At 40.9% G+C, this 25,585-nt stretch overlaps 1 protein-coding gene across 4 annotated transcripts in view; it reads left to right on the top strand.

The window, feature by feature from the left end:
* Nucleotides 1–25,585, top strand: part of cyrib.S (CYFIP related Rac1 interactor B S homeolog) — a 69,565-nt gene that overhangs the window by 14,324 nt on the left and 29,656 nt on the right. For 3 of the 4 annotated variants that reach the window (XM_018223962.2, XM_018223964.2, XM_041568017.1), the window contains exons 2-3: nt 14,875–14,953; nt 23,494–23,532. The gene's annotated coding sequence lies outside the window, so the exon portion shown is untranslated. The remainder of the gene's footprint in view (nt 1–14,874; nt 14,954–23,493; nt 23,533–25,585) is intronic. The other variant, XM_018223963.2, reaches the window with a different exon arrangement.

Here is a 25,585-nt window from a genome sequence, read left to right as displayed (position 1 = left end):
TTGGAAATAATCCACAATCCATCTCTAAAAGTGGCTCATGAGCGTTGGCACAATGTGTCCGACCTTGTATTTTTCTTCTTTGCAGAATTATGAAAATAATTTTTCCCATGAATGTCCGTCTTTAGAAAATCCCCCAGAATCTCAAGCACCATTCCAGCTTTAGAGAAACAAGTAAAAGCAATTTTCAATGGCCAATCCCTGGAGTCAGGCAACACATTCTTTCCAGATTGACTAATACGTGTGACTAGCATGCTCTCTGGATTGGATCAGAATGGGATAATGTCCAAATGTGCGATTCTGTAGCCAGTCCATATATTAAACTGTGACACCCAAACATAAATGAGCACCCAGACCTGCAGTATACACTCCCTAGGAATCTGAGGACTAGCTATAAGCAGCCAATTGATCCTTCAGGGGATACTTGGTGCCTAGGGCCTTGTGTCTAGGCTTCTTTTTAGGGCATCAGCCTCAGTGGCTGGCACTTCGCTATAAACCCTTTAGGCTTGGGGGAGCTGGTCAACAAATTTTGATGAACCGGATAGGATGTTATCTTATTAGCGAGAGCAGTAGTGCATAGAATGGGGCACCTACTGACTTAGCAGAGAAGAACCTCAACCTGCTGTAGTCATGACCCTTCTTCGTTGTCGTTCTTTTATATTTGTAGGCTTTTCATCTCCATGATTTTTATTAAATCAAAGGTAGACCCAAACCTCTAACCTTATACCCCAGGCCTTGCTCTTTGTTTTTGAAGCGAGAGCAAAGGTGCATAGTATGGTCTGATCTTGAGCACCTACTGGCTTAGCAGAGAAGAACCTCAACCTGCTGTAGACATGACATTTCTCTGTTGTCGTTCTTTGATATTTGTAGGCTTTTGATCTCCATGATTTTCATTAAATCAAAGGTAGACCTGAACCTCTAACCTTATACCCCAGGTCTTGCTCTTTGTTTTTGTAGATTTGATGCACCCAAAAGAATCCCTACCAGTGGAAACTGGAATGCTATGGCGGGGGTAAACTCACAAGGAGGCACCCTGCCCCACAATGGGGTAGCTCGCCTTTAAATTGACTTTTTTTAAGGATTATGCTGACAGGGATATTCGGAGAGAATATGCTATTCCCTCTAGACTCCAAAATGGCTGCAAATCTTTGGCTCCTCCAGATTCTACGGCTTTTTGTTAGGGTATCCTGGGAGTTGTAGCTCAACAACAGTTTGAAGGAAAACTTTACCCCCAAAATGAATATTTAAGCAACTGGTAGTTTATTTAATTTTAAGTGACATATTAAAGAACCTTACCAAACTGGAATATATATTTAAGTAAATATTCCTTTTACATCTCTTGCCTTGAACCACCATGTTGTGATGGTCTGTGTGTTGCCTCAGAGATCACCTGACCAGAAATACTATAACTGTAACCGTAAGGGCAGAGACACGCTCAGATTGGGGGAGATTTAGTTGCCTGGCGATAAATCTCTTCTTCTTCAGGGTGACTAATCTCCTCGAACTGCCTCCTGCTAGGTAGAATGTAAATTGCAGGCGGGATGACACTCAGAGTGATTCGTTTTCCTCGTGAGGCAACTTCGGGCTACTTCGGAAAACAAAGTGCACTGATTGACACCTCGTTGGCGATTTACATTCTAGCCACGGAGACAGTTTGGGAAGATTAGTCGCCCCGAAGAAGAGGATATTTATCGCTGGGCAACTAATTTCCCTGAATCTGAGCGTGTGTCTCTGCCCTTGCAGGATGAAGTGTGGAAGCAAAAGACATCTCTGTCATTTAATTGGCTCATGTGACCTAGCATGTATGGTTTGTTTGGTATGTTTGTGTGCACTGTAAATCCTACAATCCCAGGGGGCGGCCCTTATTATTTAAAATGGCAATTTTCTATTTAGGATTACCCAATGGCATACTGCGGAAATGGTTTATTTACATGAAGCAGGTTTTTACACATGAGCTGTTTGATGCATTATCTTTTTATAGAGACCTACATTGTTTGGGGTGGGTATAGTTTTCCTTTAAGAGCTATAGGCTGGACAATTCTAATCTGTGTAATGGCATCCTCAAATTACATTTTCTCCTGGTTTTCAAGGGAAGATTTTTCTTTGGGCGAGAGCAGCTAATTGGTTCAGCTCTGGGAATGTTGATGTAGAAACTGGAAAGTACCAAATGTCCTTTTTGCAGAGACACAGGTGGGGATGAGATGTTATAGAGAAAGCAATCCAAGTGGGACAAGCTACAGCATGCTGCCGGCTGGAGGGCAATGTTCTTCTCGGTTACATTATCTTCATGGCGTAGCTCAGAGAAAATGAGAAATATGAGAGAAAGGGAAAAGCGTGTAGCCCGAGCCATGGGACCTTACTCATGTGCGGCTTTCATGCAAGGCCTGTAATTCTTCTGTAAGGGCCACGGGAGACAGAGGGGGGCTCTAATGACATGTTTACAGTTAGAAATGAAAAGCCGACATGTTTAAACATAGCTAGCCACAGGCATGAAGGCCTGGCTGGTAGCCACTGGCAATCCAGGGGGCAACGTTTTGCCCACAGATTAATTATATGTTTTCATATGGGACCTGTTATCCAGAATGCTCAGGACCTGGAGTTTCCCAGATAAGGGAAATCTGGAATTTGTATTTCCACACCTTAACTCTACTAGAAAATCATATAAACATTAAATAAACCCAATAGGCTGGTTCTGCCTACAATAAGGATTAATTATATCTTAGTTGGGATCAAGTACAAAATTGTTTAAAACTATGTCCTTTTTCTCTGTAATAATAAAACAGTAGTTTGTACTTGATCCCAACTAAGATATAATTAATCCTTATTGGAGGCAGAACCAGCCTATTGGGTTTAATTAGCATTTCATACATTTTTTCATAGACTTAAAGAGGTTGTTCACCTTTAAATTAACTGTTAGTACGATGTAGAGAGGGATATTCTGAGACAATATGCAACTGGCATTCATTTTTTATTATTTGTGGGTTTTGAGTCATTTAGCTTTTTATTCACCAGTTTGCAATCTTAGTAATCTGGTTGCTATGGTCTAAATGACCCTAGCAACCATGCATTGATTTCAATAAGAGACTGGAATATGAATAGGAGAGGCCTGGATAGAAAGAGGAAAAATAAAAAGTAGCAATAACAATACATTTGTAGCCTTACAGAGCATTTGTTTTTAGATGGGGTCAGCGACCCCCTTTTTAAAAGCTGGAAAGAGTCAATTACAAAACTAAAATAAATAAATAATGAAGACCAATTGAAAATATGCTTAGAATTGGTCATTCTATAACATACTAAGAGTTACCTTAAAGGTGAACCACCCCTTTAAGGTATGGAACACATTTCTGAATGGAACACATACAGAAATACCAGGTCCCGAGCATTCTGGATAACAGGTCCCCTACCTGTAGTAAAAATTGTATTTCGTTTTCTCACTGCACCATCTCACTCTTTGGTTTGACTACAACTCCCAGCATCCTTTGCCAAATATGCCTTAATGTCTGAGAGTATATATGCGCTCCTCAAACTTTCACAGGGTTTAGGCACAAAAAAACAAACAGGACCCCACCCCTCTCTCCCACTGTCTCCTTGTCACTTAGACATAATAACTATGTTTCCAGATTCTTTCATTTGCCGACTGTCGGTTACTAGTTGACTCTACAATAGAGAGAAGCCTGGAGACAGCAGGCAAACTGCCGGCCACTGGTTGTTACCAGGGAAACGGAAGCGCCAATCAGAAAACAACTGCTCTGCATGTGCAGCACCTGCTTTTTTTTTTTCTTCTCGGCTCAGCTGCTCGGGCTGCAGAGAGGAGACGGGCATTGTGCCACATACAAATGATACGGCTGCAGCCGGCAGTTTCTGCATATGCCAATGGCTGATGTGGCCAACTTAGCAAGGGCTTCTAAATTGTGCTTTGTATTGATTACTATGACCAAGAATCCCTAGGTTGCCCGTTAGGGCGCTGATACATCCATAGTTCACTACCACAAAGTCATTTCGGAGGTATAATTGGCTTACTTACATTTTTTTAGAAGTTAAGTCACTTTGATGTATGTATATAGAAATCTAATCGTAGGATTAAAGGAGAAGGAAAGATTAAAACTGAGTCTTATCAGACAGGTCGTAAATACACCAGTAAACACCAGTAAAAGTAATGCTGCTCCCAGTCCTCTTTTAAAAAGAAACAGCACATTTCTTTCCTTCTATTGTGTACTCATGGGCTTCTGTATCAGACTTCCTGTTTTCAGCTTAAACCTCCAGGGCTAGGGCTTGAGCATGCTCAGTTTGTTCCTCCTCCCCTCCCTGCTGTAATCTGAGCCCAGAGCTATGAGTCAGCAGGGAGTACAACTATAGTTTATATAAACAAGCTGCTGTGTAGCCATGGGGGCAGCCATTCAAGCACAGGATACACAGTAGATAACAGATAAGTACTACTATAGTTTATATAAACAAGCTGCTGTGTAGCCATGGGGGCAGCTATTCAAAGCTGAAAAAGGAGAAAAGGCACAGGATACACAGCAGATAACAGATAAGCTCTGTAGTATACAATGAGATTCTATAGAACGTATGTTATTTACTGTGTATCCTGTGCTTCAATGGCTGCCCCCATGGCTACACAGCAGCTTGTTTATATAAACTATAGTAGTACTTATCTGTTATCTACTGTGTATCCTGTGCTTGAATGGCTGCCCCCATGTCTACACAGCAGCTTGTTTATATAAACTATAGTAGTACTTATCTGTTATCTACTGTGTATCCTGTGCTTGAATGGCTGCCCCCATGTCTACACAGCAGCTTGTTTATATAAACTATAGTAGTACTTATCTGTTATCTACTGTGTATCCTGTGCTTGAATGGCTGCCCCCATGGCTACACAGCAGCTTGTTTATATAAACTATAGTAGTACTTATCTGTTATCTACTGTGTATCCTGTGCTTGAATGGCTGCCCCATGTCTACACAGCAGCTTGTTTATATAAACTATAGTAGTACTTATCTGTTATCTACTGTGTATCCTGTGCTTGAATGGCTGCCCCCATGGCTACACAGCAGCTTGTTTATATAAACTATAGTAGTACTTATCTGTTATCTACTGTGTATCCTGTGCTTGAATGGCTGCCCCCAGGGCTACACAGCAGCTTGTTTATATAAACTATAGTAGTACTTATCTGTTATCTACTGTGTATCCTGTGCTTGAATGGCTGCCCCCATGGCTACACAGCAGCCTTTTAATATAAACTATAGTAGAGTTTCTGAAGCAAACACACCATTTTTACCAGTGCAGGGCAACGGCACTTCATATTTTCATTACTTTAAAATACTCTAATTTTTTGGAGTTACTTAGAGGCAAGTGAGCACAGGCAGGCAGAGAAGCAGTGGATTCAGTCTAAGGGGATTCAGATATGTGCTTGCAATTAGAGGTGTGTATGTGTGAGGAATGCAGAGCTGCAGGAGGATTTATATCTATTATAAATAAAGGTGAAACACAGAGCCCTCGGGCCCCCTACACCACCAGGATAATATTAACATGAACTGCTGTGACAGCTGCCCGACAGGAGAGAAGTGCCTCTACTTGCCCCATTCCACAATCTCCTCTCCCCCCTCTACACTGGTTCTGTGTGTCTTTATAATTACTTCCCAAAGATAGAGCCTTGAATATTTCTTAGCCTTTGGACTCTTCTATGTCTAACGTACAACTAGGTTGATACAGGTACGGGATCCGTTATCCGGAAACCTATTATCCGGAAAGCTCATCTCCTATAGACTCCAATTTATCCAAAAAATTTAATTTTTTAGAAACAATTTCCTTTTTCTCTAATAATAAAACAGTAGCTTGTACTTGATCCCAACTAAGATATAATTAATCCTTACTGGAAGCAAAACCAGCCTATTGGGTTTATTTAATATTTACATGATTTTCTAGTAGACTTAATGTATGAAGATCCAAATTATGGAAAGATCTGTTATCCAGAAAACCGCAGGTCTTGAGAATTCTGGATAACAGGTCCCATACCTGTATGTAGTGTGTTCACATTTTATGTGTGACTGTTTTAAAGGGGAAGTTCACCTTCAACTTAACTTTTAGAATGTTATAGAATGGCCAATTCTAATCAACTTTTTAATTGGTAATTCATTATTTATTCTTTATAGTTTTGAATAATTTGCCTTCTTTTGATTCTTTCCAGCTTTCAAGTAGGGGTCACTGACCCCATTCTAAAAAAAACCAAATCTTGTGTAAGGCTACAGATGTATTGTTACTGTTACTTTTCATTACTCATTTCTATTCAGGCCTCTCCTTAAATATTCCAGTCTCTTATTCAAATCAATGCATGGTTGCTACGGTAATTTGGACCCTAGCAACCAGGTGGCTGAAATTGTAAAATGGAGAGCTGCTGAATAAAAAGAGAAAATCAATTTCAAATTGTTTCAGAATATCCCTCCCTACAAGTTCAATCAAAGGTGAACAACCACTTGAAGGCCATGGGGCAAATTCACTAAGATTCGTAGTTTCCCAAGCGCTCCGAAAATTCACCCCTGCGCTCAGGGGTAGCGTAAGGTTGCGAAGTTGCGCTAGCGTTGATTCACTAAGCGAAGCAAAGTTATGCTAGCGATGGTTAATTTGCATACGGCGCCAAATTCAAATTTCAATGGAGGAATACGTATAATCACTACAAATGCCTGGGAAACCTTCAAATCATCAAATAAATTTTTTTTTTCCCTACACATGTGCCCACTGTATAGTTAAGTTGCCATGAGTTAGGAGGGAAGGAGGGGAGCCCCAAAAATGTTTCGATCTTTTTCAGCCTATCACCCATAAAATAGAAAAAACGCCAGCAATCCCTATCTACTCTATCTACTCTATTGCGCTTCGCCTGGTTTGAGGTGGCGAAGGAAGTCTAGCGTAAAAGGTAGCGTTCAGAACAACGCGCGCGTTAGTGAATTTGCGTAGTTACGTCCATTGCGCAAATTCGCCAGGCGTAAGGGTGCGAAGTAACACTAGCGAATTTACGCCAGCGTTCGTTCGTGAATTTGCGAAGTAACGAAAATGACCAACGCTAGCGAATTGACGCTAGCGTTAGGCGCTTCGGCGCATAGTGAATTTGCCCCCATGTCTCTAAATCAGAGGTCCCCAACCTTTTTTTTACTTGTGAGCCACATTAAAATGTTAAAAAGAGGCTGAGAGCAACACAAGCATGAAAAAAGTTCCTGGACCCTATGTGGACTGGCAACCTTCTGTTTGGCACTACACCTGGTTTTTATTAGGGATGGACCGAAACCAGGATTCCCCTTCCCACCCCTAATTTGCAGATGCAAATCCTAATTAAAGATGTTTTCCCCTTCCCACTCCTAATTTGCATATGCAAATCCTAATTTGCATATGCAAATTAGGATTTGGTTCGGTATTCAGCCGAAACTTTCCAGAAGGATTCGGGGGTTCGGCCAAATCCAAAATAGTGGATTCGGTGCATCCCTAGTTTTTAAACAACCAAAACTTGCCTCCAAGCCTGGAATTCAAAAATAAGCCCCTGCTTTGAGGCCACTGGGAGCAACATCCAACATCCAAGTCTTACAGAAAAATGGTGCATGTGAGCTCACAACAAGATGAAGTAAAGCAGGGGCACTGCACCCTGTATATTCAGCAACTCATTTTTAATTAGAAATTGAGGGAAATCCCATTATCCACCCCAGTCTAAGGGTGTGTATAAAAAAGTAGGAATAAAGATGTATAGTGGATTTTTCCCAAGAATTCGGGAAAAGAAAGTATATTGAAAATTTTAAGTTATTTATTAGGACAAAGAAATGTCCTAACACGTTTCATAGGCACAAAACGCGTTGTCCTAATAAATGACTTTTTTTAAAAACATTTTTTTGGGAAAAACTCATTATATATCTTTCTTCCCAAATCTTACCTAAAGTGGTCTCATCTAATCAAGACCCCACATAGGGGAGAGGTTCCCATGGTTTAGGAAGCACTGCCCTTCTCCCAGAGCCCTATTTCAGTAACAAATCTTCATTCCACTGGACCTGTTCTGGCTCATTCATAGCATTTAAAGTGGACCTGACACCCAGACACAAAAACCTGTATAATCCTTTTCAAATTACCGATAAACATGAAATCCAATTTCTATTTTTTATATTAAAGCATTCATAGCTGTTGTAAGCTCATGTGTCCACAAAATGGCTCCTGCCTGCCTGCTATAATTATGAATACCCAGACTGAAAGAAAACAAGAATCAAATAATGTATATAGTGTAATTAAAGTTCATTTTGCTTGACTAATGGGTTAAAATAGGATTTTGAATATTTATTTTTGGTTGACGGGTCCCCTTTAATAACCCCATGAATTGAGTATAGGGAATTCTATATAAAACCACTCTGCTGTGCACTGTGCCAAAGTCCCGTTGGGAATTGATCTTGTGGTTATAGGTCACAACATGCTTTTAATTCAGTTGCAGGCAAATTGTATCAATCCCCAGACACCGCTGCTTTATTTTGTGACTTTTCTTTAAAGGGATACTGTCATTTTTTTCAAAATGAATCAGTTAATAGTGCTGCTCCAGCAGAATTCTGCACTGAAATCCATTTCTCAAAAGAGCAAACAGATTTTTTTATATTCAATTTAGAAATCTGACATGGGGCTAGACATATTGTCAATTTCCCAGCTGCCCCCAGTCATGTGACTTGTGCTCTGATAAACTTCAATCACTCTTTACTGCTGTACTGCAAGTTGGAGTGATATCACCCCCTCCCTTTACCCCCCCAGCAGCCAAACAAAAGAACAATGGGAAGGTAACCAGATAGCAGCTCCCTAACACAAGATAACAGCTGCCTGGTAGATCTAAGAACAACACTCAATAGTAAAAACCCATGTCTCACTGAGACACATTCAGTTACATTGAGAAGGAAAAACAGCAGCCTGCCAGAAAGCATTTCTCTCCTAAAGTGCAGGCACAAGTCACATGACCAGGGGCAGCTGGGAAATTGACAAAATGTCTAGCCCCATGTCAGATTTCAAAATTGAATATAAAAAAATCTGTTTGCTCTTTTGAGAAATGGATTTCAGTGCAGAATTCTGCTGGAGCAGCACTATTAACTGATGCGTTTTGTAAAAAACATGTTTCCCGATGACAGGATCCCTTTAAGTTTAAAGGGGATGTAAACCCTAATACCATAATGGGAGCAAATGTGCACAAAATTCTCTCCAGAGCATTGACTTTTCTGTTTAAACGGGTGGTTCACCATTACGTTAATAGCCATTCTAAGAAACTTTTCAATTGGTCTTCATTATTTAATCTTTATAATTTATTTAATGGAGGGGTCACTAACCCCATATAAAAATAACAAATGATCTTTAAGGCTAAAGGCTGGTAATTTTCATTACATATCTTTCTTTTCAGTCCTCTCCTATTCATAGTCCAGCCTCTTAGTCACATCCGTGTATAGTTGCTAGGGGCATGTGGACCCTAGCAACCAAACTGCAACCTGGAGAGCTGCTGAATAAAAAGCTAAGTAATAAAAAACACAAAAAAAAAACCTCACTATAAGTTAACGAAAGGTGAATATCTCCTTTATGAGGAAATCCTTTAGTTTCCCTCAGCTGCCACCTGCAGGGCTGGCAGTTAGTTTTTCAGGGCTCACCAGTTAACCAGCACTCCCTTTAATTCTTTATATTCTAATCATGTTTATTGTTTTATGTATGTGGTGGAAGTGCTTCTCTGTCTTTGTGGGTAATTTCTAGCAGGAATAAGTTGGATTTGCAGATTCTCCTTTGGACTCTATGCTTCCTGATTAGGTGTCTAATATACGAATGTGATTAATTCCAGATTAATTGGCTTCCCACTGCTCATAGAAAAAGAACTGGATGCAGCACTGGATCACTTTTATGATATTCCCTTCTATTTGTAAGGGTTACTGCTGCTTTGAAACATCCTGACATTCGTCCTTACATCAAGTTCTTTCATCATTCTGCTGCAATCCGATTTATTCAGATAAACTTTCCTTTTTAGATCAGAAGATCAGAGCGCCGTATATCACAATAAAGCTGCTATGTAGCTATTTGCCCCGCTGGCATTAATATGAAAAGGAGATGTGATTATACCTGGCCGATGTGCCCACTGCTGCCATGAGATTGCGTTGGGTCCTTGTTAAGGCCGGGATTTCAGCGGGTCGGCGTGCTTAATAGGAGCCCGTGGCTACAATAAATGGCTAGATATTGTGATACTCGCCGTTGCCTTGGATATAGAGCTCCAATTGTTATATTTACATTGCTTTCTTCTACTTGCAGAAGAGATTATGGTTTCCCTGTAACCTCGGCACAGACAAGGAATCTCCGTAATGTTTTATTGAAAAGACTTAGGGGCAAATTCATCAAGGGTCGAATATCGAGGGTTAATTAACCCTCGATATTCGACTGGGAATTAAAATCCTTCGACTTCGAATATCGTAATAGTTTGATCGAACGATTGAAGGAATAATCGTTCGATCGAACGATTAAATCCTTCGAATCGAAGGATTATCCTTCGACCAAAAAAACTTAGCCAAGCCTATGGGGACCTTCCCCGTAGGCTAACATTGACTTCGGTAGCTTTTAGGTGGCGAACTAGGGGGTCGAAGTTTTTTCTTAAAGAGACAGTACTTCGAATAGTCGAACGATTTTGAGTTTGAATCCTTCGATTCCAAGTCGAAGGTCGAAGTAGCCCATTCGATGGTCGAAGTAGCCCAAAAAACACTTCGAAATTCGAAGTTTTTTTTTACTTTGAATCCTTCACTCGAGCTTGGTGAATGGGCCCCTAAGAGTATAAGCACACATTCTCTACTACATTTGCACCAATTACATTGGCATTGCTATAGGAAGTACACAAGATGTATTGTCTAGGAATTCAATAAAATATGCATAAAAAAGCTGCTCGGGGGCCTAAATCCTGATTGAAAATGGCTCAATTTGCCTCTGTATGGACCAAACTTATGGCCTGCCCAAACAATATGAAGCTGCAAAATTAGTCCGATATCTAACAAGCAGGTTAGACGTTTATTCCAGTGGACCAAGATGCATTGGCCCATTGGCCCAACAGGTCTCTACAGGTCACCATCATGATCTGAACATGGCAAGGAAACTCAGATTGTTAGCTCCAATTAGAGTCTTGCAACAGGTCGGGTACCCGTGGGTTACCTGCAAAAACCTGCGGTATCCTGCGGGTTGCAGATAGAAGTTTCGGGAGCAGGTATAGACGCGGGTCGGTGGTTCTCAGGGTTGCGGGTTGATCACACCTACTTCTAATGATGTCACTTCCTGTTTACAATGACAGCACTTCCTGTTTTACTCCCTTTTTTTCTGATGATGCCACTTTCGGATTCGGTTAGGCCGGGCAGAAGCATTCGTCCGAATCCGAATCCTGCTGAAAAAGGCCGAATCCTGGATTCTGTGCATCCCTAAATGTAACAGACAAATTCTGCTTACATTAGCCATTGTATTTACACGAAAGCCATTGAAAGTTTCATGTATATTTGATGTATATGTATTTTATAATGCACAGCAATTTGGGGGACATGCCCTTAAGGCCTCCCTCATATCCTGTTTTCCGTTAATATTCTAGTGGAAGGGATTGCTAAATGCATTGTGGTTTCCCATTAAGTTGAGCGCAATTCTCTGTTTGAGGGTGTAAAGAGCACAAAGGTTACAGGGTAAACACTTCCCCTGCATCTCGTCCGGAACTGATGCAAACGTTGTGTGTTTGTGGCTTGTTACCCCCTGCGATTTCCTCTTGCACTTTGCATTTTGTGCCGTTCAAGGTAAGCTCCGCCGGAGACGTTATTGGGTAAAAGTATAAACCTGGGGCTGGTTAGCGTGCAGGTGGGGTGTATAGGGAAGCAGCTAGGTGTCCCAGATATTTTGTATATTTTGTGCAGGAAGCACTAGACCTGTGTAAGTTCCCAGCAGCTTTTTGTGTGTCTGTGTGTCTGTGTGTGTCTGTGTGTGGTGAGCCAACGAGTCCTTTGTTTGATGCAACTTGCAGATATCAGCCGAGCTTCATGGAAGGGCGTTCCTGTAATATTTCCCAAAATGTGACTCCTGACTTCCCTTTTTAGAGTCGTGTGTTAGATCAGAACCAGGAAGCAGCAAGTCAGGCTTTCTGACTGCCAGTCTATATGGCAGCTCTTTTCTCTCGGACAGACGTATGACTATTACTTCCTGATTGACGAGATAATGCGGAGGCAGGCAAAGCGGCACAGTTTTCGGTTTCCTTTGTGTTTTATTGCCACGGCTGTAAATACACAATGCCCCCATGTCTAAGCGCCGCAATTCTCTTCCACTTGACTGGTTTGAATTGATTGGACCTGGAATAGGATGCGGAATAAACAAGTCTTGTCAAAAAGTAATAAAGTCATGGGCCCCCGAGAGCCAAACTTTTCAGCCAGTGCTACACTCCTGCTGCTAATGTAGTCCTGTATGTTTAATTTATGTTTCCTGACGAGCACTGGCGCCATTATTTCAATAGTACTGAGTAGTGTGATAGGGCACAGTGCAGTCCAATCATATTGCAGCAGAGAACCAACCCCTAAGAGCTGTGGTTCTGAGAACCAGTCAATACAAAACAAACTAGTATTAAAGTGGACCTGTCAACCAGACATAAAAAGTTGTATAATAAAAGTCCTTTTCAAATGAAAGCTGAAATTCAAATTGTTTTGTTTATTAAAGCATTCATAGCTGGTGTAAACTCATTTAAACATCTCAGCTGTCAATCAAATATTGTCTGCCCCTCCTCTATGCCTTAGGTAATTACTTTCACTTTCCATTCAGCACTTCCTACATGTCACTGCTCTCCCCACATTCCCCCAGTTCTCTTCACCATTTAATTGTGTAACCAGGACATGGGGATGGACATAAGGTCCCCCATTCTGGTGCACAAACAAGATTCTGAGATGATACAAGACTTGTCTTAATAACAGTGTCCCACAAAATGGCTCCTGCCTGCTTGTTATAATTATGAATTCCCAGACCAAAGGATTCAAATAATTTATACAGTGTAATTAAAGTTAATTTTGCTTGACTAATGTGATAAAATAGTATTTGGAATATTTTTTTTGGGTGACGGGTCCCCTTTAAGGCTGGCTTATTAGATTTATGCAGGTCAGAGCCTCAGATTCTTTTGCTATTCTGAGACAATCTGCAATTGGCTTTATTTATTTATTTTTATTATTATTTGTGGTTTTGAGTTATTTAGCTTTTTATTCCCCAGCTCTCCAGTTTGCAATTGTTTAGCTGTCTGGTTGCTAGGGGCCAGATGACCCTAGCAACCATGCATTGATTTGAATTAGAGACTAGCATATCAATAGGAGAGACCTGAACAGAAAGACAAGTGATAAAAAGTTGCAATAACAAAACATGTGTAGCCTTACAGAGCATTTGTTTCTTAGATGGTCAGTGACCCCCATTTGAAAGCTGGAAAGAATCAGAAGAAGAAGACAAATCATTGGAAAATTATAAAAAAGAAAACATTATGGTCAATTGAAAGGTTACGTAGAATCAGCCATTCTATAACATGCTCAAAGTTAACTGAAAGGTGATCCACCCCTTTAAAGGAGAAGGAAAGCAACCGAGGCAGATTACTGCCAATAGATTAGCCACAATAGTGCAAGCTATAAGACTATATTTATTCTGTAGAATGCTTTATCATACAACAGTAACCAGCTCTAGAAGCTCTACATGTGTATATAGGATAGCAGCTGCCATATTAGCTTGGTGTGACATCACTTCCTGCCTGAGTCTCTCCCTACTCACTCAGCTCTGGGCTCAGATTACAGCAGGGAGAGGAGGAGGGAGGGGAGGAGCAAACTGAGCATGCTCAAGCCCTAGTCCTGGAGGTTTAAACTGAAAACAGGAAGTCTGATACAGAAGCCCATGAGTACACAATAGAAGGAAAGAAATGCTGTGTTTCTTTTGACAGTGGGCCCACTTTACAAATTATTATTTCTCCTCCCCTCACTCATCCTCTCTTTTCTCCTAGTCTTTTATATCTACTTACTATATTTTTCCATTACTAATAGGGATGCACCGAATCCAGGATTCAGTTCAGGATTCTGCCAAGATTCGGCCTTTTTCAGCAGGATTCCGAACCAAATCCTAATTTGCATATGCAAATTAGGGGTGGGGAGGGGAATTGAGTGACTTTTTGTCACAAAACAAGGAAGTCAAAATTTTCCCCCTTCCCAGCCCTAATTTGCATATGCAAATTAGGGTTCAGTTCAGTATTCGGCCTTTCACAAAGGATTTGGGGGTTTGGCCGAATCCAAAATAGTGGATTTGGTGCATTCCTAATTATTAAGCATTTTTCCCCCATAAAGAAATATGGAATGACCATGGAATAGGCCAAATGGTTAGAAGCAGGAGGGCCCACTGGCACCTGAGTCCTATAGTGGGTCGGGTACCGGCGGGTTACCCACAAAAAAAGGGTAACCTGCGGGTTGCGGGTAGAAGTTTCGGGTGCGGGTATAGATGCGGGTCGGTAGTTCTGCAGTTCGCAGGACGGCCGCGGGTCTTGTCAGTAGCAAGTTTTACTCTTTTTGTACTGATCACGCCTTCTTCCGATGATGTCACTTCTGGTTTACAATGACAGCATTTCCTGATTCTTGATGGTCAGCGGATCGGGTTGAGAATAAAGTACTTGCGTGTCGGGTAGTTGGTCCAAGCAGGTACCAATGCGGGTCCAGGTACGGATTTCTGGTCCCGGGTCGGGTTAAACAAATTGGTTCAGCGCAGGACTCTAACCTGGGTTCCAATGTCCTGTTTTGTTCCAGAAGTTTGGAGCTGCCATGTTATATGGGCCCTTCATCCTGCACTAAAAGTCACAATGTGGGTGTTTTTGCTTAATTTCAGATCCTCAGGAACAGGCTGCCTCTCCTCATCCTCTTGTGAAGTTCGACTCTCATCCACTTGAAGGAGCTTTCGTGTACTGGTAAATATTTGTTTAGCTGTCCTCTCTCAATAGGGACACAAATATTTCCCTTTAGATGTGAATTTTGGGACGACACAAGGTAATCACGGTGAGATGCATCTGCAGGACCGAACTTGTTCCTCCAGCAAACCATAAATACTTCCAAGTCATTAGACTCGCCCTCTCAAATGCTCTTTAGTTTTGGTATTTACATTGTGATCTAGATGGAAAAAAAGACCCATGTGTCAAATTTAAGCTTTTGGTGTAAATTAAACCCCCAACTGCCAGTTGATGAAAATGTATAAACAGTAGAACCCCCGTTTAACCTTTTTCAGGGGACGCTAAAAAACGGTGTCATATTTGGAAACATGTATTATATATTACATAATGGTGGGACCACACACAAAAAAAAAAAAAAAGGTACATGAGGCAATACTTAAAGGGATTCTGTCATGATTTTTATGATGTCGTTTTTATTTCTAATTGCCAATGACACAATATAAAATGTCATTCCTGAACCAGCAAGTGTATTTAGTTGTAATATTGGTGTGTAGGTGCATCTCAGGTCATTTTGCCTGGTCATGTGATTTCAGAAAGAGCCAGCACTTTAGGATGGAACTGCTTTCTGAAGGAGTCGCAGTGGAACTTGGATTTTTACTATTTAGTGCTGTTCTTATATCTACCATCGAGCTGTTACCGATGGGCTGCTGGGGGTGGGAGGGAGGGGGTGATATCACTCTAACTTGCAGTACAGCAGTAAAGAGTGACTGAAGTTTATCAGAGCACAAGTCACATGACTGGGGGCACCAGGGAAACTGACAATATGTCTAACCCATATCAGAATTTACAATGAAATATAAAAAAAATCAGTTTGATCTTTTAAAAAAACGGATTTCAGTGCAAAAGTCTGCTGGAGCAGCACTATTAACTGATGCATTATGAAAATCACTTGTTATCCCATTATAGTATCGCTTTAAAATAAGGGTTTGTAAAATTGAGGTTTGATTGTATTTAAAATTCTTGGTTCAATATTTACTCAGTGTGAAGCTTCTGGGGTGCACTGCAGGGGTCACAAGTAAGTGGCCCATGATGCTCAGGGTACGGTCTCTCTTCTAGCAGTAAAAGGTAGGGATGCTCCGGGATTCGCCCTTTTTCAGCAGGATTCTGATTTTGCCGAATCCCCCTGCCCGGCTGAACCGAATCCTAATTTGCATATGGGGGCGGGGAGGGAAATCGTTTGACTTTTTGTCACAAAACAAGGAAGCAAAAAAATTTCCCCTTCCCATCCCTAATTTGCATATGCAAATTAGGATTTGGTTCGGTATAGGCCGAATCTCTCGCAAAGGATTCGCTGGTTCGGCCGAAGCCAAAATAGTGGATTCGGTGCATCCCTAGTAAAAGGTACACAAAAAAAGGAGGATGATGAGGGAGAGTGGACACTAATGTATTCGCTATCTACGTAAATCGATTTAAAGTGTCAAAGTGGATATGTTGCTTTTTCCCATTTAGCAAGAGCAATGGACAAAAAGGTTTAAAAGAAGGAACACCTGTGTAATCTTACATCAGTGACAGAAGTTTATTCAGCCTCGTTCAAAGCAAAGAAAAAGCCTGACGCATTTCATGCCTACACAGGGCACTAACAAAGAGGTCAAAACAAAGAGACACAAACCCTGAAGGTTTTCTTACAATGACAGGGCACTGTGCCATTAGTAGGCACGAAACGTGCCAGGCTTTTATTTTTTTTTAGTCCCATTAAAAGAGAAACAAAGTCTGACGTGTTTCATGACTATGCTGAAGAATGAGGTGAAAGAGAGATGCATTTTAGACCTACACAGGGCACTACAAAAATGTGAAAACCAAGTCAAAGCCTGATGTCTTTCGTACATACACAGGACAGTAGAGGCCAAAACAAAGGGAAATAAAGTCTAGGTTTTGTGCCTATGCAGAGCAATTACAGTGAGGAAGAAACAAAACCATGTGTTTCATACGTGTTGCTTGTCTCCCCCGGGAATTACAATGAAACAAAACCAAGCCTGATGCGTTTTGTACTTGTACATCCCTAACAGTGTGATAAAAATGGAGAGAAACAGAGCCTGATGCTTTTCATGCCTACACATGGCACTTACAATGAAATAAAAACGAACCCTGATTCGTTTTGTGTAGGCATGCAACAAATCCACTATTCTGGATTCGACCAGGATTCAACCCCCGAATCCTATGCGAAAGATTCAGCCTAACCGAATCCCAATCCTAATTTGCATAAACAAATTAGGGGTGGGAAACAAAAAAGGCACACGATTTCCCTTCCCTACCCACCCCTAGTTTGCATATGTAAATTAGAATTCCTGGATTCGGTGCATCCCTAGTTTTGTACCTGTACATGGCCCTAACAATGAGATCAAAGCAAAGAGAAACAGAGCCTGATGCTTTTCATGCCTACACATGGCACTTATTTTTACATGGCAATAGAAATGAGATAAAAAAAAGTAGGGATGCATTGAATCCGGGATTCGGCCTTTTTCAGCAGAATTTGGATTCGGCCGAATCCTTCTGCTTGGCTAAACCGAATCCTAATTTGCATATGCAAATTAGGGGCCGGGAGGGGAATCACGTGACTTTGTCACGAAACAAGGAAGTTAAAAATGTTTTCCCCTTCCCACCCCTAATTTGCATATTCAAATTCGGTTTGGTATTCGGCCGAATCTTTCGTGAAGGATTCGGGTGTTCGGCCGAATCGAAAATAGTGGATTCGGTGCATCCCTGTAAAAAGAAAAACAAAACCTGATGCATTTCAAGTTTACACAGGGCACCGAGTAGGCATGGTAGGTTTCTCTTTATCTGCACCTGATGTGGACTAATGTAAAATATAGACTTGGGCAATTTTTCGGACACTGGTTACCACCCATGGGTGCATAATTCTCTGCTACACTGTCTGTAGATAGAGAGATGGTTGGAAGCAGTGTATGGACTTACCCTGATGGTTATGCTAATAAGAACCAGGACACAGCTCAGTGATTTCAGCAATAACTTTGCTCTTACAAAAGGATGAGAAAATTTTATGTATTTTTACATTCTTCCTTTTTTCTCCGAGCTTGTTTTGCTTACGATGAAAGGCTCATTGTTTGCCGTCAGTGGAGCTATTCAGTGCGAGGACAAGCCCTTTCTACGAAGGTGCGAGCCAATGTTCGTCCCCGGCAGACTACGCCTCTTTCTTTTCTCCCATTTATTTGCTCTTCTTGGGCGCGCTCATACAGAATTCTTCAGCCTATGTCACATCATGATGTGTAAAACATGCCTTAAAGGGATACTGTCATGGGAAAACATGTTTTTTCCCCCAAAACACATCAGTTAATAGTGCTGCTTCCGCAGAATTCTGCACTGAAATTCAGTTCGCAAAAGAGCAAACTGATTTTTATATATTCAATTTTGAAATCTGACATGGGGCTAGACATATTGTCAGTTTCCCAGTCATGTGACTTGTGCCTGCACTTTAGGATGGAACTGCTTTCTGGCAGACTGTTGTTTCTCCTACTCAATGTAACTGAATGTGTCTCAGTGGGACTTGGCTTTTACTATTGAGTGTTGTTCTTAGATCTACCAGGCAGTTGTTATCTTGTGTTAGGGAGCTGCTATCTGGTTACCTTCCCATTGTTCTTTGTTGGCTGCTGGGGGGGAAAAGGGAGGGGGTGATATCACTCCAACTTGCAGTACAGCAGTAAAGAGTGACTGAAGTTTATCAGAGCACAAGTCACATGACTTGGGGCAGATGGGAAATTGACAATATGTCTAGCCCCATGTCAGATTTCACAATGAAATATAACAAAATCTGTTTGCTCTTTTGAAAAATGGATTTCAGTGCAGAATTCTGCTGGAGCAGCACTATTAACTGATGTGTTTTGTATAAGGGGTTGTTCACCTTTGAGATAACTTTTAGTATGATGTAGAAAGTGATATTCTGAGACAATTTGCAATTGGTTTTCATTTTTTATTATTTGTGGTTTTTGACTTATTTAGCTTTTTATTCAGCAGCTCTCCAGTTTGCATTTCTAGGGTCCAAATTCCCCTAGCAACCATGCATTGATTTGAATAGGAGACTGGAATATGAATAGGAGAGGCCTGAATAGAAAGATGAGTATTAAAAAGTAACAATAACAACACATTTGTAGCTTTACAGAGCATTTGTTTTTTTGACGGGGTCAGTGACCCCAAGTTGAAAGCTGGAAAGAGTCAGAAGAAGGCAAATAATTGAAAAAAAACTATAAAAAATGAAGGCCAATTGAAAAATTACCATTCTATAGCATACTAAAAGTTAACTGAAAGGTGAACCACCCCTTCAAGTCCATCAAAGCCCCAACGCATTTCCAGCAAAGTGTTTACGGAGCCTTTAAAGGGGTTGTTCCCCTTTCAATTAACGTTTAGTATGATGTAGAGAGAGATATTCAGAGATGATTTGCAATTGGTTTTCATTTTTTATTATTTTTGGTTTTTGAGTTACGTAGCTTTTTATTTAGCAGCAATTTCAGCAGCCTGGTTGCTAGGGTCCAAATTACCCTAACAACCATGCATTGGAATATAAAGGAGAGGGCTGGATAGCCAAATGAGCAATAAAAGTAAAAATAACTGTTAAATCGGAGCCTTACAGATTATTTGTTTTTAGATGGGGTCTGTGACCCCCATTTGAAAGCTACAGAAGAAAAAAAAACTATAACAAAGTAAAAATGAAGGCCAGTTGAAAAGTTGCTTAGAATAAGTCATACTAAAACATACTAAAAATGAACGTAAAGACGAACCACCCCTTTAGCCTGATATCTGACTGGTCTCCATTGATAGGGAACTAAATATTCACTGCCCCCCCCCCCCGTGTGACTGCATTATGGGATGTTCCATTTGCAGGAGGAAGTGGCAGTTCTTTATGCGTTTGGGGAAGTGAAGGGACTGATCTATAGTGAGAACAAAAAGAGGGGCCAAATCAGTGTGGGAAGCTTGATGCTTTGCATCCCATCTTTCCCCAGCAGAGGGAGCTAAACCCCCCATGTGTAGCTGCTCCATGTGTGCTGCTTGTGGGGTTGGAGGTTGATATTGGAGTTATTGTTATAACCATCCATTTTTGTCTGTGGCTTTGGAACACATTTGAGCTGATCATTTGCCATTGTCTCAGTCAGAAGTAATGCCGCCTGCTGCCTTCATTAGACCCTTGTGTAACCTGCAGTGTGATTTAGTTCAACTGCTTGTAACAGACTTGTGTTAGACGCCAGGAGCAGGGATCCTCTATGTCTAAACTGTGGGGCCCATTGCCGTCCCTAAGGCAGAAATTTGGCTGCAGCTTTTATAGCCTAGAGTTCTATTCAGTTTACACAGGGGGACGTAGACCTTCACTGTAAAGGGATACTGTCATGGGAAAACATGTTTTTTTTTTTCAGTTAATAGAGCTGCTCCAGCAGAATTCTGCACTGAAATCTGTTTCTCAAAACAGCAAACGAAAAAAAAAAGATTTTTTTATATTTAATTTTGAAATCTGACATGGGGCTTGACATATTGTCAGTTTCCCAGCTGCCCCCAGTCATGTGATTTGTACTCTGATAAACTTCAGTCACTCTTTACTGCTGTACTGCAAGTTGGAGTGATATTACCCTCTGCCTTCCCCCCCCCCCCAGCAACCTAACAACTAGGGATGCACCAAATCCACTATTTCGGATTCAACCAAACCCCCGAATCCTTTGTGAAAGATTAGGCAAAATACTGAATCCGAATCCTAATTTGCATATGGTTATCTTGCATATGCAAATAAGGGGTGGGAAGGGGAAACATTTTTTACTTCCTTGTTTTGTGACATAAAGTCACACAATTTCCCTTCCCGCCTCCCTAATCACCCCTAATTTGCATATGCAAATTAGGATTAGGTTCAGCCGGGCAGAAGGGTTCGGCCGAATCCTGCTGAAAAAGGCCGCTGGCCGAATCCCGAACCAAATCGCTGGCATCCCTACTAACAGAACAATGGTAAGGTAACCAGATAGCAGCTCCCTAACACAAGATAACAGCTGCCTGGTAGATCTAAGAACAACACTCAATAGTAAAAATCCAGGTCCCACTGAGACACATTCAGTTACATTGAGTAGGAGAAACAACAGCCTGCCAAAAAGCAGTACCATCCTAAAGTGCAGGCACAAGTCACATGACTGGGGGCAGCTGGGAAACTGACAATATGTCTAGCAGTTCCATCCTAAAGTGCTGGCTCTTTCTGAAAGCACATGACCAGGCAAAATGACCTGAGATGCACCTACACACCAATATTACAACTAAATACACTTGCTGGTTCAGGAATGACATTTTCTATTGTAGAGTGAATTATTTGCAGTGTAAACAGTGTCATTTAGAAATAAAAACTACATCATAAAAATCATGACTTGTAGTTTGGGACAGACAGTTCTCTTATAGTTCGTCTTATTATCTTTCATTTTTGAGCTACTGATATTTTTGTTCTGTGCCTCTCAGGCTTGGCATTTAAAGCGCTATCTGGTTGCAAGGGCTTAATTACCATAGCAACCAGGCAGCTATCAGAGTGTGAGTGAAGGGCGATGGGTCGAGGGCCTCAGTGAAATTAGAATAAGAATAAGCTGAAGCCTCCCATTCTGTGAAATCATTGAAATATCCAAGCAAAACATTCTAGTCCTATGCCTGCTGCAGACCGTAATGGTTTCTTTGCCGCTTTTCTACTCCGCTTCTTGCTTACAGGATAAATAAACCTTTAAAATAAGTAAATATAAAATTAATGAGGGGCTATTCTTAGAACTTTTGCCATGTACATTCATTATTTATTTTTCTTTAATTTCAAAATTTTATGGGATACATGTGCTGTTAATATGAATGAAATTTTGTTACAACAGCGCCACCTGCTGGTCAGTTTCCCACCAGTCTGACCACCAAGTAGTCAAGGAAGTTGTCAGGAGAAAGAAAGAGGCTGCTCTGATGTTCTTCTGTTTAGGAAAAAAAACCAGAAACCTTTTTCAAACTTTTCCTAAGCAGAAGAACATCAGTGGCGCTTTTGTAACAAAGTTCATTCATGTGCCCAATTACAGTGTCCAGCAACTAAAGATCCTGGATTTGGTTCAGGATTCACCTGTGTTTGAGTCATTTTGAGCAAGATTGGAGTCGGCTCAATCCAACAGCCTAGACTGAACAGAACCCCATTATCGCACACAAAGCGAAAATTTCTGCCCGGAGTTCGAATTCAGGTACCCAGGAAAGAAGGGTTCTTTGCATCTGTATTTTTAATTAATATATACTAAGGATGCACCAAATCCACTATTTTGGATTCGGCCGAACCCCCGAATCCTTGGTGAATGATTTGGTTAAAAACCGAATCTGAATCCTAATTTGCATATGCAAATTAGGGTGGGAAGGGGAAAACATTTATTTACTTCCTTGTTTCGTGACAAAAATCACACGATTTCCCTCCCTGTCCCTAATTTGCATATGCAAATTAGGATACGGATTTGGTTCTGCTGGGCAGAAGGATTCGGCCGAATCCGAATCCTGCTGAAAAAGTCAGAATCCTGGCCGAATCCTGAACCGAATCTTGGATTTGGTGCATCCCTAACATATACAAACACGGGAGGTGAATCAAAGTTTTAAAAAACTCCCCTAAACTCCCATATATTCAAAATTTGACCAATCGAAATTTATTAAAAAAAAATAGAATTTTTCAAACTCGGATGAATTAAATCAACCCGAAAACTTGAATCAAATTCGATTCAATTTTAAAAAAAACTCGTTTCGAGTTTTGTCTCTGAAAAAACTTGAATGTCAGGAAGGCTGCAAACGACTCTGAATGATCCCTGAACGTCTCGCTTTCGCTTAAACAGCAATTCAGCAGGTTTTAGGCGACAAATAGTCGAACTCGAGTTCTTAAAGGGCCAGAGTATAATAAATCTCGAAAATCAAATTCAATTTTTTTTAAAGACTCAAATTGAATTTGAATAACTCCCTAGTCGAATTTGCCAGTTTTGACCACAAAAAAAATGTGAATTTCAAATTTGAATTTTCAATTCAACCCTTGATAAATATGCCCCATAGTACCACACCAGGCTTCCCAGAGCAGCTATGGCTTAATGAACAAGCATGGGGTTGTTTATATTCCCAGTGCCAGCGTGGGGGCACATTAAACTAGATTGGAAAAATTAGTACTGAGCCACCAGAACTTACACTTATTGTCCCGCAGTGACCCCTAGGGGTTACTTATGGCTTATAATAAAGAGTGACAATGGTTTATTTTGCACCAACAATCCCATTCAGTGAGGCTCATTTATAAACACTGGGCAAATTTGCACCTGGGCAGTAACCCATAGCAACCAATCAGCGATTAGCTTTTTTCAGCCAGTTGCAGGGTGAACACTGAAAGCAATCATCTGATTGGTTGCCAGGCGTTACTGCCCGGTTGCAAATTTGCCCAGTGTTTATAAACAAAGTCCAGTGAGTTCAGAGCAGTATTTGCAACGTTGTGTCTTTGTGATTTGGTGATTGAAACAACCCCCCAATGATCCTTTCTCATTGTTCATTTTCAGATTGGGGAGCGCAGACTGCAGCACCAGCACTGGTTATAGGTGAGCGCCTCATGTTTGTTGTAGGAATGCAACGAATCCAGGATTCGGTTCAGGATTCGGACTTTTTCAGTAGGATTTGGATTCGGCCAAATCCAACTGCCCGGCCGAACCAAATCTGAATCCTAATTTGCATATGCAAATTAAGGCCGGGGAGGGAAAATCGCGTGACTTTTAGTCCCAAAACAAGGAAGTAAAAAATGTTTTCCCCTTCCCACCCCTAATTTGCATATGCAAATTTGGTTCGGTATTCGGCCAAATCTTTCGCAAAGGATTCAGGGTTAAACCAAATCCAAAACGGAGGGTTTGGTGCATCTCTAGTTTGTTGCGCATTCTATTGACTATCAGTATTATTATTATTATTATTATTATTATTGCTGTAACTGCTGCATTTCCTACAGGTGCCCCCCCCCCCAATACTGGGACAAAGGTTAAAAGGAGGAGTTTCCTTTCTTTTTTTTATCCTCAGGGGTCTCACCTGAAATTTCAGCCGGATTCTATACTGATACTATGGGGATTGGGCTTGTAGCTACATGCTTGTATGCTCCAGGTACCTTTAGAGCCCCAGCACCTGCCTGCAGTCCTACTTGAGCCCATATATCTTTTTAGGGCTAGTTTAATGCGCCAATTTTTTTCGTCTTAAAGGATAAGTAAACCTTTAAAATAAGTGAATGTAAGATTGATGAGGGGGCTATTCTAAGCACTTTTGCAATGTACATTCATTATTTATTTTTCTTTAATTCCAAGATATTAATTTAACATGAACAAATTTTGTTACAACAGCGCCACCTGCTGGTCAGTTTCTGACCAGTCTGACCACCAAGTAGTCAAGGAAGTTGTCAGGAGAAAGAAAGAGGCGGCTCTGATGTTCTTCTGCTTAGGAATAAAATTAGAAACCTTTCTCACATCTTTCCTAAGCAGAAGAACATCAGAGCAGCCTCTTTCTTTCTCCTGACAACTTCCTTGACTACTTGGAGAGGGGATAAAAAGCCTTAAAGGGACAGTTCAGTGTGAAAATAAAAACTGGGTAAATAAATAGGTTGTGCAAAATGTATCTAATATAGTTAGTTAGCCAAAAATGTAATGTATAAAGGCTGGATATGTAACATAATAGCCAGAACACTACTTCCTGCTTTTCAGTTCTCTTGCTTTCCACTGATTGGTTACCAGTAGGGATGCACCGAATCCAGGTTTCAATTTAGGATTCGGCCTTTTTCAGCAGGATTCAGATTCGGTCGAATCCTTCTGCCAGGCAGATCCGAATCTGAATGCTAATTTGCATATGCAAATTAAGGGGAGAGGGAAATCGCGTGACTTTTTGTCAAAAAACAAGGCAGTAAAAAATGTTTTCCCCTTCACACCCCCACTTTGCATATACAAATTAGGATTTGAATTCGGCTGAATCTTTCGCAAATTTGCATATGCAAATAGTGGATATGCTGCATCCCTAGTTACCAGGCAGTAACCAATCAGAGACTTGAGGGGGGCACATAGGACATATCTGTTGCTTTTGAATCTGAGCTGAATGCTGAGGATCAATTGCAAACTCACTGAACAGTTATGTCCCATGTGGCCCCCCTTATAGTCACTGACTAACTCAGAGTTAGAGAGCTGAAAAGCAGGAAGTAGTGTTCTGGCTATTATGTTACACATCCACTCACTCCAGCCTTTATACATTACATTTTTGGCTAACTAACTATATTAGAAACATTTTTTATTTTGCACAGCCTATCCATTTACCCAGTTTTTATTTTTACACTGAACTGTCCCTTTAAAATCATAACGGGCACAGACTAGCAGATATAGAAACCCATCTCTTGTACTATTCTCTAATTACATGCTAATCATACATCTAATTATTATCTAATTATTAAATGCAGTGCTGAAGCCAATTTCCCCAAACCTGATATTACTGAATATTTCTAATGAGCTGCTGCCTAATCTGCATGTGAGCTTTGTACCAGCACTGTGTTACCCACTGTCTTATTTATATACTGATCTCTTTTCATTTCCCCTTCTCAGCCTGGGTGTCTGTAAATGAGCTTGGCACGTTTCA

Source organism: Xenopus laevis, chromosome 6S, assembly GCF_017654675.1.
Source record: "Xenopus laevis strain J_2021 chromosome 6S, Xenopus_laevis_v10.1, whole genome shotgun sequence".
Lineage (NCBI taxonomy): Eukaryota > Metazoa > Chordata > Amphibia > Anura > Pipidae > Xenopus > Xenopus laevis.
Note: the sequence above shows the minus strand (reverse complement) of the source record. Positions and strands in the feature narration are given on the sequence as shown.